General features: G+C 40.2%; 1 pseudogene; it reads right to left on the reverse strand.

Moving 5' to 3' along the window:
• Positions 1-9,814: 9,814 nt before the first annotated feature.
• On the reverse strand, positions 9,815-10,743 carry LOC125363000 (annotated as a pseudogene).
• Positions 10,744-16,816: the final 6,073 nt, after the last annotated feature.

The raw sequence follows: 16,816 nt of genomic DNA on the forward strand, positions 1-16,816 counted from the left end.
CTCTTATCTTCAATTAATCACCAAAAAGCTAGAAGTGGAGTTGTATCTTAAATGGTGGAGCACTAGCCTTGAGCGAAGTAGCTCAAGGACAGAGCCCAGGCCCTCGTTCAAGCCCCAGGACCAGTACGCATGCACCCACGCACGCACACATGTGCGTGTGCACATACACACACACACATACACGTTATATATCCATCAGAAAGAATGATATTATATCATTTGCAGGGAAATGGACCTGGAAAACATCATGTTAAGTGGAGTAAGTGACTCAGAGAGACAAAGGATACAGGTTTTCTCTTATAGGTGGAAGTTAGATCTAAATAGTAAATATACATGTAAACATTTACAGGGTCATATGTACTTGAACACAAACATTAACTAAAGTAGGGGTATATGCAGGATTACAATAGTGTATCTCTCGAACAACTAACAGTTTGACAAAATGAATATGAGGAAGCTGGAACTTGTGATGTATATGTGCGTAGGTGAGTTCAAAGAGAGGGGAGGAGCCAGGGGCCAGTGGCTCATGCCTGTAATCCTAGCTACTCAGGAGGCTGAGCTATGTGGATTGCAGTTCGAAGCCAAACCAGGCAGAAAAGTCCCCGTGAGACTCTTATCTCCAATTAACTCCCAGAAAATCAGAAGTGGCTGTGTGGCTCAAAGTAGTAGAGTGCCAGCCTTGAGCACAAAGAGGCTCAGGGACATTCCCAGGCCCTGAATTCAAGCTCCACAACCAACAAAAAAGAAACGGGAGTAGGCTAATCAAGAGAGGAAGGTGGGTAAATACAGCTATTTTCTCTCTCTCTAATATTATATATGTATGAAAATGGAACTAGGAAAATTGAGAGGATAGGTAGGTTGGGAGAAGTGGAAGAGAATTAGGGAAGCGGTGATAGTGATCAAAATGCATTGTACTCATAAACTGACACGTTGAATCGAAACCCCTCTGTATAACTGTTCCAGATAATAAACAAAAAGCTATACATTATAATTATTCCCTTTTTCACTTCACATTCCAATCCTTATTTGAATAGAAATAGTAACAGTTAACATTTATTTCTTAGGTCTCACATCTTGCTCTAGTTTATGCCTCTGATTTCATCTCATTTCATGAGGGGCTAAGAGTTTCAGGACCTAAAATGATCTGGTCTGTTTGGGTTTTAAACTCCTTTGGCTTAATGATATACTTCAAATAAGATCATATCTCAAATGTGTCCTACTTACAAATGACCTACTACCTATGTACCCAAGCAAGTTGCAAGAACAGGAAATAATAAATTACAATCCAATAATTATTTTGTGCAATCTGCTAAAAGGCTTAAAAACTATTCAGGTCTTGGGCTGGGGATATAGCCTAGTGGCAAGAGTGCCTGCCTTGGATACACGGGGCCCTAGGTTCGATTCCCCAGCACCACATATACAGAAAATGGCCAGAAGTGGTGCTGTGGCTCAAGTGGCAGAGTGCTAGCCTTGAGCGGGAAGAAGCCAGGGATAGTGCTCAGGCCCTGAGTCCAAGGCCCAGGACTGGCCAAAAAAAAAAAAAAAAAAAAAAAAAAAAAAAAAAAACCCCAAAAAAACAAAAAACTATTCAGGTCTTGAAAGCATCATAGGAAAGCAAAGTGTCTTGGAAGCCATAAAAACCATAATTTATTCAGAACAAAGAATAAATTATAATGAAAACATCTTTAAGGAAATATCAAGTTGTAGATAAACTGTTCAAAGATAAAACGTAATGTGAAATTGTCAATAATTGTAAATCAATTGCTAATGAAGTTGATTTATTCATATAACCATTCTCCTTTAAATATCAACTCCTAAGTTCGGGTATGGGTAATACCATAGTGACCAGAACAGATACAGCAGCTCCTGTGAGGAGTTTACATCCTCAGGCAGGAAGGTGGATGATAATTTAAAGATACGTATATCAAATGGCAAGTGATAATAAGTGTTATGGGGAAAAATCAATATCATAATAAAGCTTAGAGATTCTTAAGGGTTGGGGGCAGGTTGTTGTGTACAGGGTTCTCAAGAAAGGCTTTGTTGATAAGGCAGAAAGCTGCTTTTTTTTTTTTTTTTTTTTTGCCAGTCCTGGGGCTTGGACTCAGGGCCTGAGCACTGTCCCTGGCTTTTTTTTTGCTCAAGGCTAGCACTCTACCTCTTGAGCCACAGCACCACTTCTGGATTTTTCTGATTATGTGATGCTGAGGACTCGAACCCAGGGCTTCAGGCATGCTAGGCAAGCACTCTACCACTAAGCCACATTCCCAGCCCAGAAAGCTTTTTGACTATGGAGGAAGAATGTAGTAGCCCCACAAAGCAGTAAGAGCCTGTAAGGCAGCAGCACATGTGAGAGTAGCACATGTTGAGAAAGTACTCCTGAAGCAAGGGGCATGATCTCAGGCAGTGAGAGCCCAGATATAGGGGCAACACAGAGCTAGAGGCCAGTGCAAGGCTACTGTGAGGAATACGGTGTATGCACTTCTGGGGATTAAGTCAAGGAACATCACAATCTGATTTAAAAACAAGAACAACAACAAAAAACACATGAGGTCTTTCTGGCTGCAGTGTCAGACCACAGGGGGCAGGCAAAGACGCAGGGCTCATCCATGATGACTTCCTTACAGTAGCACAGCTAGTGGGGGCTCATCTATGATGACTTCCATACATAGCACACCTAGCATGCTTCTGTAAAATGTTAGGAAAGAGCTGGAAGTGCCCAAAGTAGTAAATGTTAGAACACAGAAGGGGAGAGATTTTCCTGAGGTTTTAAATAAGATTGAAAGAGCAGAGTGGCCGTTTACTAAGATAGGAAAGACAACGAGAATAACAGGTTTGGATGTTGAATCCAGAGAAGAGATGGCGAGATGGCTGTGTACAGTAGAAATTCTAGGGAAATGGCAAGAATTGAGGGACAAGGTGGGAATTGTTTCATACACCAGTGGTTTAAAATTTTGAGACTGTATGAGGCCCCAAAAGGATTTGTATAAATGGAGAAGGAATAGGGCCATCAGCAGAGTCTGTGGATTCAAATGTCTGGAGAATTGCACGAAGAGAGGAAGTTTCAGGAAAGGAAATTCATACATTAGGCTGGAAGAAAATCAAGATAGGTGTCTTTGCTCTAATTGGAGAAAGCAGTTATAGAGGGAAGATGTGATCAGTAGATCAAATGGCACTATGAGATTGAATGAGGCCATTAGATTTGAAAATCAGTAATGACATAGATAAAAGCAGTTGCAGTAGAATGGTGGGGACCAAATCCTGCCTGGAGTGGGCTCAAGAGAGAATGAAGGGCTAGGTGTATAGGCTCACATTTGTATTCCCAGCTCTTTAGGAGGTAGAGAGGATCACAAATTTGAGATCAGCTGGGAAATAGGTCATTGAAACCTCCATGTCAACAAATAAGCTTTGAATGATGGCTCATACCTCATATACAAGATATGGAGGACATGGGAAGGAAGACCATAGTCTGGGACTGGCTTGGACAAATCCTCAAGACACTATCAGAAAATAACAAAAGCAAAAAAGGGCTGGGAACATGGCTTAAGTGGTTAAGCACTTTAGTAGCAAGAATAAAGTCCTAAGTTCAAACCTCAACACTGAAGAGAAGGAGAGAGACAAAGACACAGAGAGAGATGGACAGAAACAGAGGCAGAGAGAGACAGAGGAAATGAAGACTGAGGAAGAGAAGAAGAAAAAGAAGAGGAGAATCAAAAAGGAGAGGAGGGAGGTATATATCTAGTTAACTTCCTGAAGAAGTTTTCTTAAAGAAGCAAGTATAAAAATGGGGTGATAAGCAAAGAAGGCGGTACTTGTTATTTGTGGAATGATCCTGCAGTGAGAGGGAGAGGCAGAGGTCACCTCCCAGTGTGATGTGATTAGTGGGTGAAAAAGGATGTGATTTGATGTATATGCTGGGCTCAAATGCCCACTAACCAGGAGAACATTTAATCTACCCACATGGATGGGTTATATGCTCTCCAGAAAGAGAAATATGGCAATGGCATCATGTGGGAGTTCTCACAGTGACATCTCTCCCTGAAACAGGTCATGAGCTGATGGTGTGGGGAAAGAAGGATGGTGGAGGCGAGAGGAGGAGGCGTGGTCAGTGGAGTGGGGAAATGCAGTGGGGTTGTGAAGCAATAATGGCCTACTTGAGGTGAGGTGTGTGGTGTGCTTTTCTTCTCCACCCACAGTCACTTACAGATGCAGAGTAGGTCAAGGTTGGAGTTAGTGCACGAAGAGTGGTAGGGAAGAAGGAAGGAGGAAGAGGGGTCAAGGAGTTGAGAGTATGGTAGGGAGTGATACTAGTAACGGAGTTAGGCTACTAGTGTGCCATATGGATAGCCAAAGAAGACAGAGAATCAATGGGTAAAGCAACAGTCTAAGTTCACAAGTGACTGAGGTCCAGTGGAGAACAAGAGTGGAAAGCGATGGCTAAAGACCTGAGACTAGAGACTAGAAGAATTATCATCACATATACAAAACTGTCAAGTCACATGTCAGGTGATGTTGGCCAGATGCTTGTATTCTTCAAAGGATGCAGAGGTCTTAGATGGCTACAGTAAGAAGGAGTCTGAGGACATGATTTTCAAAACAAAACTTAGAAGAAAGTGGTGTGGGCAGTGTTGGTGAAATGACAGTGAGGAGTAAGCAGACAGGGCAAAGGTCCTAGGGGAATCGTCAGCCACCACCTGAAGGACACAGAGAGAGCTACGAACTCCAGAAAGAGAATTTTCCAATAGAGCAACAGGGGAATGGGATTATTAAAGGAACGGTTTGTGTTTCTAGCCAGTTCCAATGGTAGTGGACTCAATGAGCTCTAGAGGGCACAGGTGAAGGCCTTTAAAAATGGGAGGATGGGGGCTGGGAATATGGCCTAGTGGCAAGAGTGCTTGCCTCCTACTCATGAAGCTCTCGGTTCGATTCCCCAGCACCACATATATGGAAAACGGCCAGAAGGGGCGCTGTGGCTCAGGTGGCAGAGTGCTAGCCTTGAGCGGGAAGAAGCCAGGGACAGTGTTCAGGCCCTGAGTCCAAGGCCCAGGACTGGCCAAAAAAAAAAAAAAAAAAAAAAAAAAAAGAAAGAAAGAAAGAAAATAAAAATGGGAGGATGGGAAGGAAATGAAATGGAATCCAGTTAAGAGCCATGTCCATTGAGGGTGTTGGGAGGGGATCTTGAACTCCAGATGGTGACCAACATGAACAGAGGCATTAGGAATGAGAACACGGCTTGACATGACTAGCTGGAAAGAGAATAGAGGGTGGAACAGGGTTGTGTGGAGTTCTGGTCATGGTTGGAAATTTTACTAGCAAAACCGGATAGGCGTGGTGCTCACTGTGGAGGAGTTTCAATGATGGATTCTCCATCTTCTATTTCTTCTTATGTCAGTTTTGGCTAAGTTGTGTTTTTCAAACAATTGGCACATTTCATTTATTTTAAAAAATTGATTGGCATTAAGTTATGCACAGTAGCCTCTCGTTATTTTGTAAATATTTGTAGATATAATGGTGCTATTTTCATTTAAGGCTTTGGGGGGTTCATTTTTGCTTTCTTCTTTAATTGGTTAGTTTTGCTGGTATAATTATACTTTTCTATTTCTATTTATTTTATTTTTTTAAAGATCTGTCTTTTTCCATTTTGATTATTTCTGTTATATGTATATTTTTTCTTTTATTGAGTTCTGCTTTGTAATTTATTATTTCATTTCTACTTTAAGTTGAATTTGGTGCTCTTTAACTTGATTATGGAGTTATGATACAGCTTTTCAACTTTCTATCTTTTCGTATGTGTTCAGAGCTATAAATTCTAAGCACTGCTCTTGCTATAATCTTCAATTTTTAAATAATGTCTTAAAGTTTTAAATAATGTTTAATATCTTCATTATCATTTGAAATTCTCCTGGTTAACTCATGGGTTACTAACTTAGAAGTATATTATTTCTAAATATCTGTTATTTGTATGTATCTTTCTGATATGGAGTTCTCAATTCCATTTTAGAGAACCTATCATATGAGGTCAGTTTTTTGGTGTTTTCTCTTTCATTCTCATCTATCTATCTATCTATCTATCTATCTATCTATCTATCTTTCTTTCCTCCTCCTCCTCCTCCTCCTCCTCCTCCTCCTCCTCCTCCTCCTCCTCCTCCTTTTCCTTCTTCTTCTTCTTCTTCTTCTTCTTCTTCTTCTTCTTCTTCTTCTTCTTCTTCTTCTTCTTCTTCTTCCTCTTCTTCTTCTGTGTGTGTGTGCACATGTGTGCGTGAGTACGTGTGCATGCACGTGCATGGGTCCTGGGGCTTAGACTCAAGGCCCAGGTACTCTCCTTGAGCTTTTTTGCTCAAGGCTAGCTCTCTACCACTTGAACCACAGATCCACTTCCAGCTTTTTGGTGGTTAATTGGAAATAAGAATCTCATGGATGCTCAGATCTCAGTCTCTTGAGTAGCTAGGATGATAGGTATAGGCCACCAGCAACCAGTTTCCTTTGGCTATTTTTGCGTGATATCTTTTCACAAACTGATCAGAAAGATATTAGTAGAAGTATATGGGATATTGGTGGGCTTTTAGGGCAAAGAGAGTCAGATGAGGGGTCAAGCTTATAAAGGTCTTTCTTTTCTTTTCTTTCTTTTTACTTTTTGGTGATACTAGGGTTGAATAGGCTCTACCACTTGAGCCACTCTCCCATTCTTATTATCACTGTTGTTGTTGTTATTTATTTTTATTTTTTTGCTGGTCCTGGAGCTTGAACTCAGGGCCAGGGCGCTGTCCCTGAGCCTCTCTGTGCTTAAGGCTTGTGTTCTACCACTTGAGCCACAGCACTACTTCTGGCTTTTTCTGAGTAGTTTATTAGAGGTAAGAGTCTCACGGGAACTTTTCTGCCCTGGCTGGCTTCAAACCACGATTCTTAGATCTCAGCCTCCTGAAATTATTATATTTTGTTGATATTTTAATTTTTTTTCATAGGGCTGGCCTTGAGGTCTGATCTTCCTGCCTTTGCCTGCTGAGTAGCTAGAATGTACACGCATGTGCCGCTATGTAAAGTTTGTTTTGTGGGTTTTATGGTCTCTGGCACCTCTGATGACATTCCAGATGCACTTACAATTCAATGAGCAGGAGTTGGTGTTTCCTGAACTAATATGGCCATGGAGTTCCAAATACTTTAGGAGATGATGTTCTAGAAACTTGTGTACCTGTAGGAAGAATATCTTGTATTTTAAATAGTTGGTATTGCTAGATTCCAACTAAGGAAAGCAATTTGCTTTTTTTTCTCTTTAGGGTATGGCTTATGTCCCCCAAATAGGTCTTCACTTATGTATTACACATACTTTATAAACATTTGTTGAAAAAAATGTCCATAAACATAGGGGCAGAGAACTGCCAGTAAACAGATTTTAATGGTTAGAATTTTGCTTTACCTTGTAAAGTTGCCTAGATTTACATGTGAAAGGATTAGCATAACCCAATTTATGGAAAGTTTCTATTCAATATAAGAGATTTTTTTTTTTTTGCCAGTCCTAGGGCTTGAACTCTGGGCTTGGGCACTGTCTCTGCACTTCAAAATTTTGCTCAAGGCGAGCACTCTACCGCTTGAGCCACAGCACCACTTTTGGCTTCTTTAGTTTATTGGAGATAGAGTCTCATGGAGTTTCCTGCTTGGGCTAGCTTTGAACCCCAATCATCAGAGCTCAGTCTCTTGAGTAGCTAGGATTACAGGCGTGAGCCATCTGCGTCTGGGTGAGAATTGATATTTCTTAATATCTTAATTTGTTACTATATTACAGATATAAGAATTAAATAGAAAAATCTCTTAGGGTGAAAACATTCAGGATTTTTATTTATTTTACTAAGTTTTGAGAGTAGTGGTTTGCTTATAATTAGCACCTTATAATTGAAGCTAATCTCATAGACATAACCACATACATTGATTTTACAGACTCTTTTTAAACAAAAAATCATGAATGTTGACAGAACATGCTAAGTAAACTCTGAGGCAGTGTGGGGGGGAGGTGGAAACAAAGATATTCCCATGATATAAATTTAAGAAAATAGGCATTTTTAGAAAACAGATGATAAAAAATTAAGGGAAAAGCTTTATCTTTTATTAGAAAACAAAATCCACCAACTCATGCAAAATAGCTTGTCAACTCATTTTATTAGTAGTAGTTTTAAAAACATCTGCTGTGCATGAATGTTTTTGAAGTACTTTGACTTTTGGCTACCTTAGTATTTAATGCATAGCTTTTCTCAGGAAACTACTGAAAACCCAAGTACTGATCTAACTGCATGATCACCAGTGATTGAATAACGTTGGAAATTCCTTAAGTAATACTCTTTCTATTGCCATTAACTCTTGCTTCATTGACAAGAACTGTTTTCAATAACTTAACTTTTTGTAAATCCATTAAATTTTTTTCTTGTGCCAGTACTGTGGCTTCAACTCAGGACCTGGACATTGTTCTTTAGCTTTTTCACTCAAGGCTAGCACTCTAGCACTTGCACCATAGCTCCATTCCTGGCTTTTTGCTGATTAACCAAGGATAAAAGTCTCATGGACTTTCCTACCTGGGCTGGCTTTCAACTACAATTCTCAGATCTCAGCCTCCTGAGTAGCTTGCATTACAAGTATGAGCCACCAGCCCAAATTTCCATTTTAATTTTTTAGATATTCATTACTTGATTATACTCACCATAGAAAAACAAAAGAAAAAAAGAAAAAATATCCAGTACATGCCTCTAGATATAATAATGAAAGATTATATAGTTTTCCTTCAAGTCATTTTGTACATTGATACAGCATTTTAAGATAAAACTAGTAATGTAAAGCACTTATTTTTTAAATTTTATACTTCAGAGTAACCATTTCCTTGGGACAGAAAATGTCCCAATAATACAATGTAAATACAATGTAAAATGTAAATACAATGATGATATATGTAAATACTATGAGGATATGATCTTCAGTTGATTGTTTCATAATCTAATTATAACTAAATATCAACTCAGCTACAACTGTTGGATATTCAGGTTGTTTTGAGTATCTGTTACTAGAAGCACGACTACTTAACATCCTTCTTTATATGAAGTTCTTTGCATGTGTCTGATAATTTTTTTAAATTTTTTGCTGGTCCTGGGGCTTGAACTCTGGGCCTGGGGAGAGTCTCTAAGCTTCTTTTGCTCAAGGAGAGCATTCTACCAGTTGAGCCACAGCTCCATTTCCAGCTTTTTTGAGTAGTTTATTGGAGATGAGTCTCATGGACTTTCTTGCCTGGGGTGGCTTTGAACCATTATCATCATATCTCAACCTCCTGAGTATCTAGGATTATAGTGTGAGTCAATGGCCCTTGGTGAGGCATCTGATAATTTTTAGAGAAGTTCCTAGAAGTTCTCAACAAAGTGCATAAGCACTGTCAAGCACCAGATGTAGTTTAACATACTGACTTCTAGAATATTGTATCAATTTATAATTGGATCAAAACACAGCGCTAGTATTACATTCCTGGGCAACAAGAACACTGGATACCATTTCCAACTTTCCTGTTGCAAATTTAATACAGGGAGGTGAAACAGGATCTTCTTTTTTTTTTTCCTGTCAGTTGTGGGGCTTGACTTGGGGCCTGGGCGCTGCTCCTGAAAATGTTTCCTTGTTTATTGGCCACTGGCTTCTGTTCTATGCCCTGAAGCAGTGCCAGTCTTTTAGGTAGAGTCTGTAATACACTCAATGTCTTTTCTTTCTTATCACATTCTTCTGTCCTTTGTTCTTCAAGTGAGATAAAATTGTAAAATGGCTAGCAGTAGGATGTCTCCTTCCCTGAGGGCAGTCATGCTTTCTTTTGATGTCTTGGTAATAAAACAGAAAACTAGGTCATGTTCTTCAGGTTATGGAGGATTTCTGACCATTCCATGGACCCTAGCTGAGGTATGGTATAGTAAGCAGTAAACTTTTAATTTTATTGGCATTTTCTTTCCGGTCTTTATAAGCAGGTCCATTGAAACTGCTTCTTCATGCTCCTTCCAGCAAGCATAATCTGTTGCCATGGTGATGCTCACATAGCAAGTTTCAGCCTCCTAAACACGAACCACCTCTGGAACTGTGGTCATATTGATGACATCTGCGCCCCCCCCCCCACAAGTGTGGGACCATGAAGCTTTCTGCTCAAACACTTCAATGAGGTCCCTCCATTGGGACCACTGTTTGTTCCCCTTTGAGTGGCATCGAAGTCCTAGCTCCTTAGCAGTCTCTATAAGTACCATTCTTGTTTTGGAGCGAAATGCCTCAGGCATTGGAATATGACACATTTGTCTTGCACAGAAATGACTTCCATCATAGACGATTGGAGGTCTTATCAAGGTCTTGTTGATACACTGATCAATAATGATATTGCCAGGCTGAATCTCCTTCTGCAAGAATCACAAGCTGTGGTCCCTAGAATACTCGTGCAGCCTGCTTCCTTCAAAGCCCAGATGTTGGCCTGGTAGTTGACTTTTGAAGGCATGATGGTGCTGCCTTCCGTGTTTTGCAAGGAGGACACAATCAACATTTTTAATCTTCCCCCAAATCAAGGCATCAAAGGGCTTGCCAAATGGAGCATGCACACATCCCCTTAGTTCTTCCTTCTAAATTTTTTGGATCATCCAGGCCTGTGCCACAAATGATTCCAATATGCAAAATAACCAATGCAAAAAAGAGGCTGAAGGTGGGGCTCGAATAGTGGAGCCCTGGCCCCGAAGTGTGAGGCTCTCTGTTCATCTCAGGGCCGTCTCCATGGCTTCCTGGAGGGCAGTGTGTGTGGAGGGGGAGCAGCAGCGCCTGAGGCCGCGTCTGTGCAGGGCGGAGGCTGCAGGGTGAGGGGGGCAGGAGGTGCGGGTCACTGAGGACGCTGGAAAGTAGAGACTGGCAGGGTGCACAGCCAAGATTTTATTTTCATTTTTTCTGAAACATGGTCTAGCTATTTCCAAAGTCGGCCTCAAACATTTGATCTTTCTGCCTCAGACTCCTAAAAGCTGGGATTTACCCACTACTATGTCCCCCTAAGATTCAGGATTGTCAAGTTTGGGGAAATGCTGTCCTTACATTTAGGGAGAGATTTTTACATTTAGCAAAGTTTAAAAGTTCAGTCTCACATTCATGAAAACTCTTTGAAGCAATTTGCTATTTCTTCCTGCTGTTCTCTTTGCATTTTACATGAATTCATTTCCTGAATCAATTTTAAACTAAATTTCAAGAGCTTTGCTTCTTGCTGCCAAATAATATTTTCTTCCTTGTAAATGAACTTGAACATCTTTATTAATGGAATATGCAATATGCAACTCTAAGCTTATAATCACAGTGCTTGTTTTGGGAGAAAAGTAATTGATATGGCAAGAAAACCTATAATAGTAACTGTCTTTCACTACATATTAGCCAAACACAGTCTTTGTGTTCCAAGACCCAAATGTCTCTACGTTCCTGTTTCTTTTTACATTTTAATAGCATGAGCCAGTTATTTTGATATATTGATAGAAAAATACCTTTTTAAGTATATTCTGCCAAATGTAATGATTAATTATCTGCATCAAGTGTAATGCCACCATTAAATTTTTCCCTCAACTACTCAACTAGCTAATCAAAAGCACAATGTTCATTTTCGCGCTAAAAATAGTCAATGACTATTGAATTGGAAATCAATTGATTCTGTAAATTCCTTCTTTACCAAAATAAAAATTTATATTTCTTATGCATCCTGAGAAGACAAGGGAAGTGGCCTGAGTGCTCTAAAAGAAACTATAAAGTACTGGAGGTAATAGAATAGTTGTTTGGATATTGTCATATGCTACATGACTTAATTTTATTACTTCATATAGGACAGTGGTTCAATGATGGCCTCGCATATTCTGGGCATTTAGTTTTGTACTACCACTTTAGAACTGAATACTCTGCCAGGATTAGATTCCAAAGGCAATTTACAGACCAAAGAAATAAGAATAAAAGAAAAAGTTCCCCCAAATAGAATGTAGTCCACCAATGGTGGTGATAGCAGCAGCACCCTAGACCTTATTTGAAAAACACATTCTGAGGTAGAAAGGTGTCTAGGAAAGTGGTTCTAAATTCTCTAGTGACTATGATGTTCACTCAAGTCAAAGTGTGGCTGCAGCTTTCTCCAGTCCTGTCTGCAGTCCTGGCAGAGGGCTTGATGGTTTAACTCAGGCAGCTTTTTGCCCTTCAGATCTGCAGATATTCCTGTTGTTTCAGAGTCCCAAATTTGAGTGAGCACAGAATTATATGAATATAGGATTTATCTTTGTCCATTGTGATGCTATAACAAAATACTTGATACCTGATTTATAAAGCAGTGGTTTGCTTTCAAAGTTTTGAAGGCTGGGAAGTCTGAATTTTAAAAAGCAGGCAGGAAGGCAGTCTCTAGTGGTTCACACCTGTAATCCTAGTTACGCAGGGGTTTGAGATCTGAGGATTGCGGTTCAAAGCCAATTTGGGCAGGAAAGTATGGGAGACACTTAGCTCTAATAAACTGCCTAAAAAGCTAGAAATGGACCTGTGGCTCAAGTGGTAGAGTGCTAGCCTTGAGCAAAAGAAGCTCAGGGACGGGCCCAGGCCCTCCATTTAAGCTCTAGGACTGGCACACACAAACACACAAAACTGGCAGAATCAGTGCCTAGGATGGCTTCCCTCTGCTTCCAAGATGGTGCTTTGTAGACTAACAAGAAGAGATGAACTATCTGTGTCAAAGAGCAGCACAATTTGTCCTCGCTAAAATACGGAACCAACCCAGATGCCCCTCAGTAGATGAGTGGATTAAGAAAATGTGGTACATTTACACAATGGAATTCTATGAGAAAGAATGGCATTGCCCCATTCGTAAGGAAATGGAAGGACTTGGAAAAAATCATACTAAGTGAAGTGAGCCAGACCCAAAGAAACATCGACTCTATTGTTTCCCTCATTGGGAATAATTAATACACTTCTAGGATAGTCCTAGCAGAAGACCACAATAGCTCAATAGCTATGTCCATATGAACACATAAGATGATGCTAAGTTAATGAACTCCAAGTTATGGAAACAAGTGGTATGTCATTGTTGTTATTTTCAACATACCAAAGGATGACAAAGGATAAAAAGACAAAACAATGCAACAGCAATACTAACAAAACTATGGTGGTGTAAACCAACTGTACAACTCAGGGGGAGAGGGAAATGAGGAGGGGGAGGCAGGGGTAAAATGAGGGAGGAGGTAACAAATTGGATAAGAAATGTACTCTGCCTCATAGATGAAACTGTAACCCCTCTGTATATCACTTTGACAATAAAGAAATGTTTTTAAAAGCAGCACTAATCTATTTACCAGGGAGAGCCCCCAGGACATCTTAGAGGAGCAACTTTCCAACATTAAGACTTGAACACATGACTTTGGGTAACACACTCAGATTATAGCAGCATTAAATGCATGAAAGTATTTAAGGTCTTTCTTTTCCCCCAAAGGCTTATTTCTTTTTCTCATAGATGTTCCCTTTGTGATCTAATCTTAGCATAATATATAATGCCACACTATGGTTATTACAACATTCTGATGTACTAGAATGATCAGAAATTTGTGGCACATTGCAATAGTTCTAGTTAAACTGAGGAGTAGACTGAAGATGCTCTAATTTCCACCGTAACTGGTAAAGAATTTCCTAAAGTGTATCTTTTTAGTAGACTATAACAAAATGATAGATTCTTTTTATTTTTGTACCAGTGCTAGAGCTTGAAATAAGGGTCAGGGAGCTGTTGCTTAGCTTTTTCATTTGAGACTGGGGCTGTACCACTTGAGCTATATTTCTACTTCAGGCTCTTTGCTGGTTAATTGGATATAAGAGTCTCATGGACTTCCTGTTCATGCTGGCTTTGAACCACAATCTTGAGATCTCAGCCTGCTGAGCAGTTAGGATTACAGGTATGAGCTACCTGGCTTGATCTCTGTTATGGGGTCCGGGCGGTGGGGGGGGGTGGGGGGTGTCCATGTCCCCCCAAGAGTCCACCACTCACAGACAGTCTCAAGCAAAAAGATGGGTTTATTGGGGAAGCAAAAAGCAAACTGCCCAGCCAGGGATGTAGCACAGACTCGGGAGTTGAAACTTAGCCTGTGAAAAGCGGGCTGACCAGCCAGGGACACAGTGTAGACTCGGGAGCTAACACCATGACCCCAAGCAGTCCTCAAATTGGGGTTTATAAAGGTAAAAGTGTAGCACAGATGTAGGGGCTTGACACAGGGGGTGGAGCAAATAACAAGTTAAGCCATTTACAGAAGCAGAATTTTGGGGTCAGGTTGACCTAATAATCAAGACAGAGTCAGCTCTACTCCCCCCAACATTTCCTAACATGTTTCCCTAATGAAGATGGAGTCAGCTCTCCAAGAATCTCCCCTCCTATCCTCTCCTATCCCCCTGTCTTTCTTCTCTCTCCTCTTCACTCCTCTTCACTCGTCTTCTGTCTTCTCTTTTCCTTTTTTCTCTCTCTCCCTCCTCCCTCCTTTCCTTCTGTCTTTCTATTTTTTTGGTTGATCTCTTTGATAGTCTGAGATAATTAAGTTTCAAGATAATCTTTATGGATATCATGATACACTATTGTTGATAAAGAAATTTGGTATCAATTGGCAAAATCTCTACAGATGAAATATTTCAAGGATGTAGAGTGACTTGTTAGTTGAGGACAATTATGTATAGGTTTTTGTTTGAACATTTTTTGGACAAATGTCCAGATATTTGATGGTACATCGGTAGATGCATGTATAATTCATTTCCTTAAGTTTTAAATTGTATTAAAATACATTTAACACAAAATTTATCTCTTATTTTTTTGCCAGTCCTGGGGCTTGGACTCAGGGCCTGAGCACTGTCTGTCCCTGGCTTCTTTTTGCTCAAGGCTAGCACTCTACCACTTGAGCCACAGCACCACTTCTGACTTTTTCTATACATGTGGTGCTGAGGAATTGAACCCAGGGCTTCATGTATACGAGGTGAGCACTCTATCACTAGGCCATATTCCAGTCCCCCAAAGTTATCATTTTTAATGATGCTGGGTATTAAACCTAGGACCTGTGTTTGCAGGACATGTACTCTAACATTTAAACCACACCTTCAACTCCTTTTTGAATTGGTTACTATATTTTTTCATACTGATTCAGGGGCTTGAACGCAGGGTGTGGATGCCCTTCCTGAGCTTCTTTTGCTTATGGCTAGCAGTCTATCACTAGAGCCACAGTTGTACTTCTAGCTTTTTGGTGATTAATTGGAGATAGGAGTCTGGTAGACTTTCCTGTCCAAGCTAGGGCTTCAAACTGTGATCCTCAGATCTCAGCCTCCTGAGTACCTAGGATTATAGGTGTGAGCCATTGGTGCCTGGCTTGAATTGGTTATTTTTGAGGTAAGATCTTGCTTTCTGTCCCAGTGGGACTGAGCTGTGATTCCCTGACTTGTGCTTCCCTGGGGATGACAGACACTAACCACTGTGCCCAGCTGCTGTGCTTCCTCTGTAGCTAGGGCTAAAAGGTGAGCACCACTATGCCTGGTAATTAGTTAACATGGAGGCTCATGTACTTTGTTTTGCTCTGACTAGCCTCACTATCCGCCTGCCAAGTAGCTAGGATGATAGACTTGAGCTACCGTGCCTGCCTTCATCTTAACAATTTTTAAGCATACAGGTCATTGTTACTTAAATACATCCATAATGAACACTCATAACTTCTATCCATCTCTAAAACTTTTCATTTTATAGAACCACTAAAGCTTTATCATTATTAAGCAATAACTCCCATCACCCCTTGTGATCACCATTCTACCTTCTCTCTGTGATTCTGACTAAACTATGCTAGCGTGCTCATCCACTGCTTCTTAGCCTCTGGCTAAGATTAAGTGGAGTACCAATTTCTTTTCAGTTGAAGTAGAATCACTCAGTACTTGTCTTTGTGACTAGCTTAACTTAGCATAATGTCCTCTAGTTTCCTCCATATTGTAGCTTATGTAAGAATTTTCTTCCTTCTTAAGGATGAATAATACCCTGTAGTATGCGTTTATTATATTTTGCCTATTCATCTATAAATGAACATCCAAGTTGCTTCTATGTTTTAGCTATGGTGAATAATGTTGAGATCAACATGAGTATACAAACATCTATTTGAGTCCTTGATTTCCTTTATTTTGGGGGGAGGGGCCAAACACTATTAGTTCGTTTTACATCTCTATAATATAATATCCAAGGTAACTTACTTACCAAGAGAGAATTTGTATTGGAGCTGTAGTCTAGAGGTTCCAGTTAGAGCCTCTGATAGGGCAGTGTATTATAGTGAAGCAGACATCTTACTTCATGAGCCAGGAAGCAAAGAGAGAATGAGGACTTGCAGTGTCCTTCAGGGTCATGTTCTGAATGACAAGTCTCCCTCGCTCACCCATGAGACCTCACCTCCCAGACGTCCCACCACCACTTAATAATACCACCCTGGGACCTGAGCTTTTACACATCTAACATACGCCAAGGAGTAGTATTTCTGAGTAAGGTATTTCTACCTTAAGACTCTGTTTTTCTCAGAGGCGATTTTATTTTGCAGTTCAAGCAGTGTACAAGGTTTTAAATCACTAAATTCTCGACAACACTTGTTACTTTCAGGTTTTTGATAGTAGGCATGAATAGGAGGTGGCAAACCATTGCAGTTTTTGCATTCCATTAATTAGCAATTTGGACCATTTTTTAAGTGAACTTATTGCCCATTTATATTTCTAACTTGGAGAAATACCTAGTCAAGTCCTTTATCTATTATTGAGTTGAGTTGTCTGTTTATTTCCATGGTTG

Source organism: Perognathus longimembris, chromosome 14 (genome assembly GCF_023159225.1).
Source record: "Perognathus longimembris pacificus isolate PPM17 chromosome 14, ASM2315922v1, whole genome shotgun sequence".
Lineage (NCBI taxonomy): Eukaryota > Metazoa > Chordata > Mammalia > Rodentia > Heteromyidae > Perognathus > Perognathus longimembris.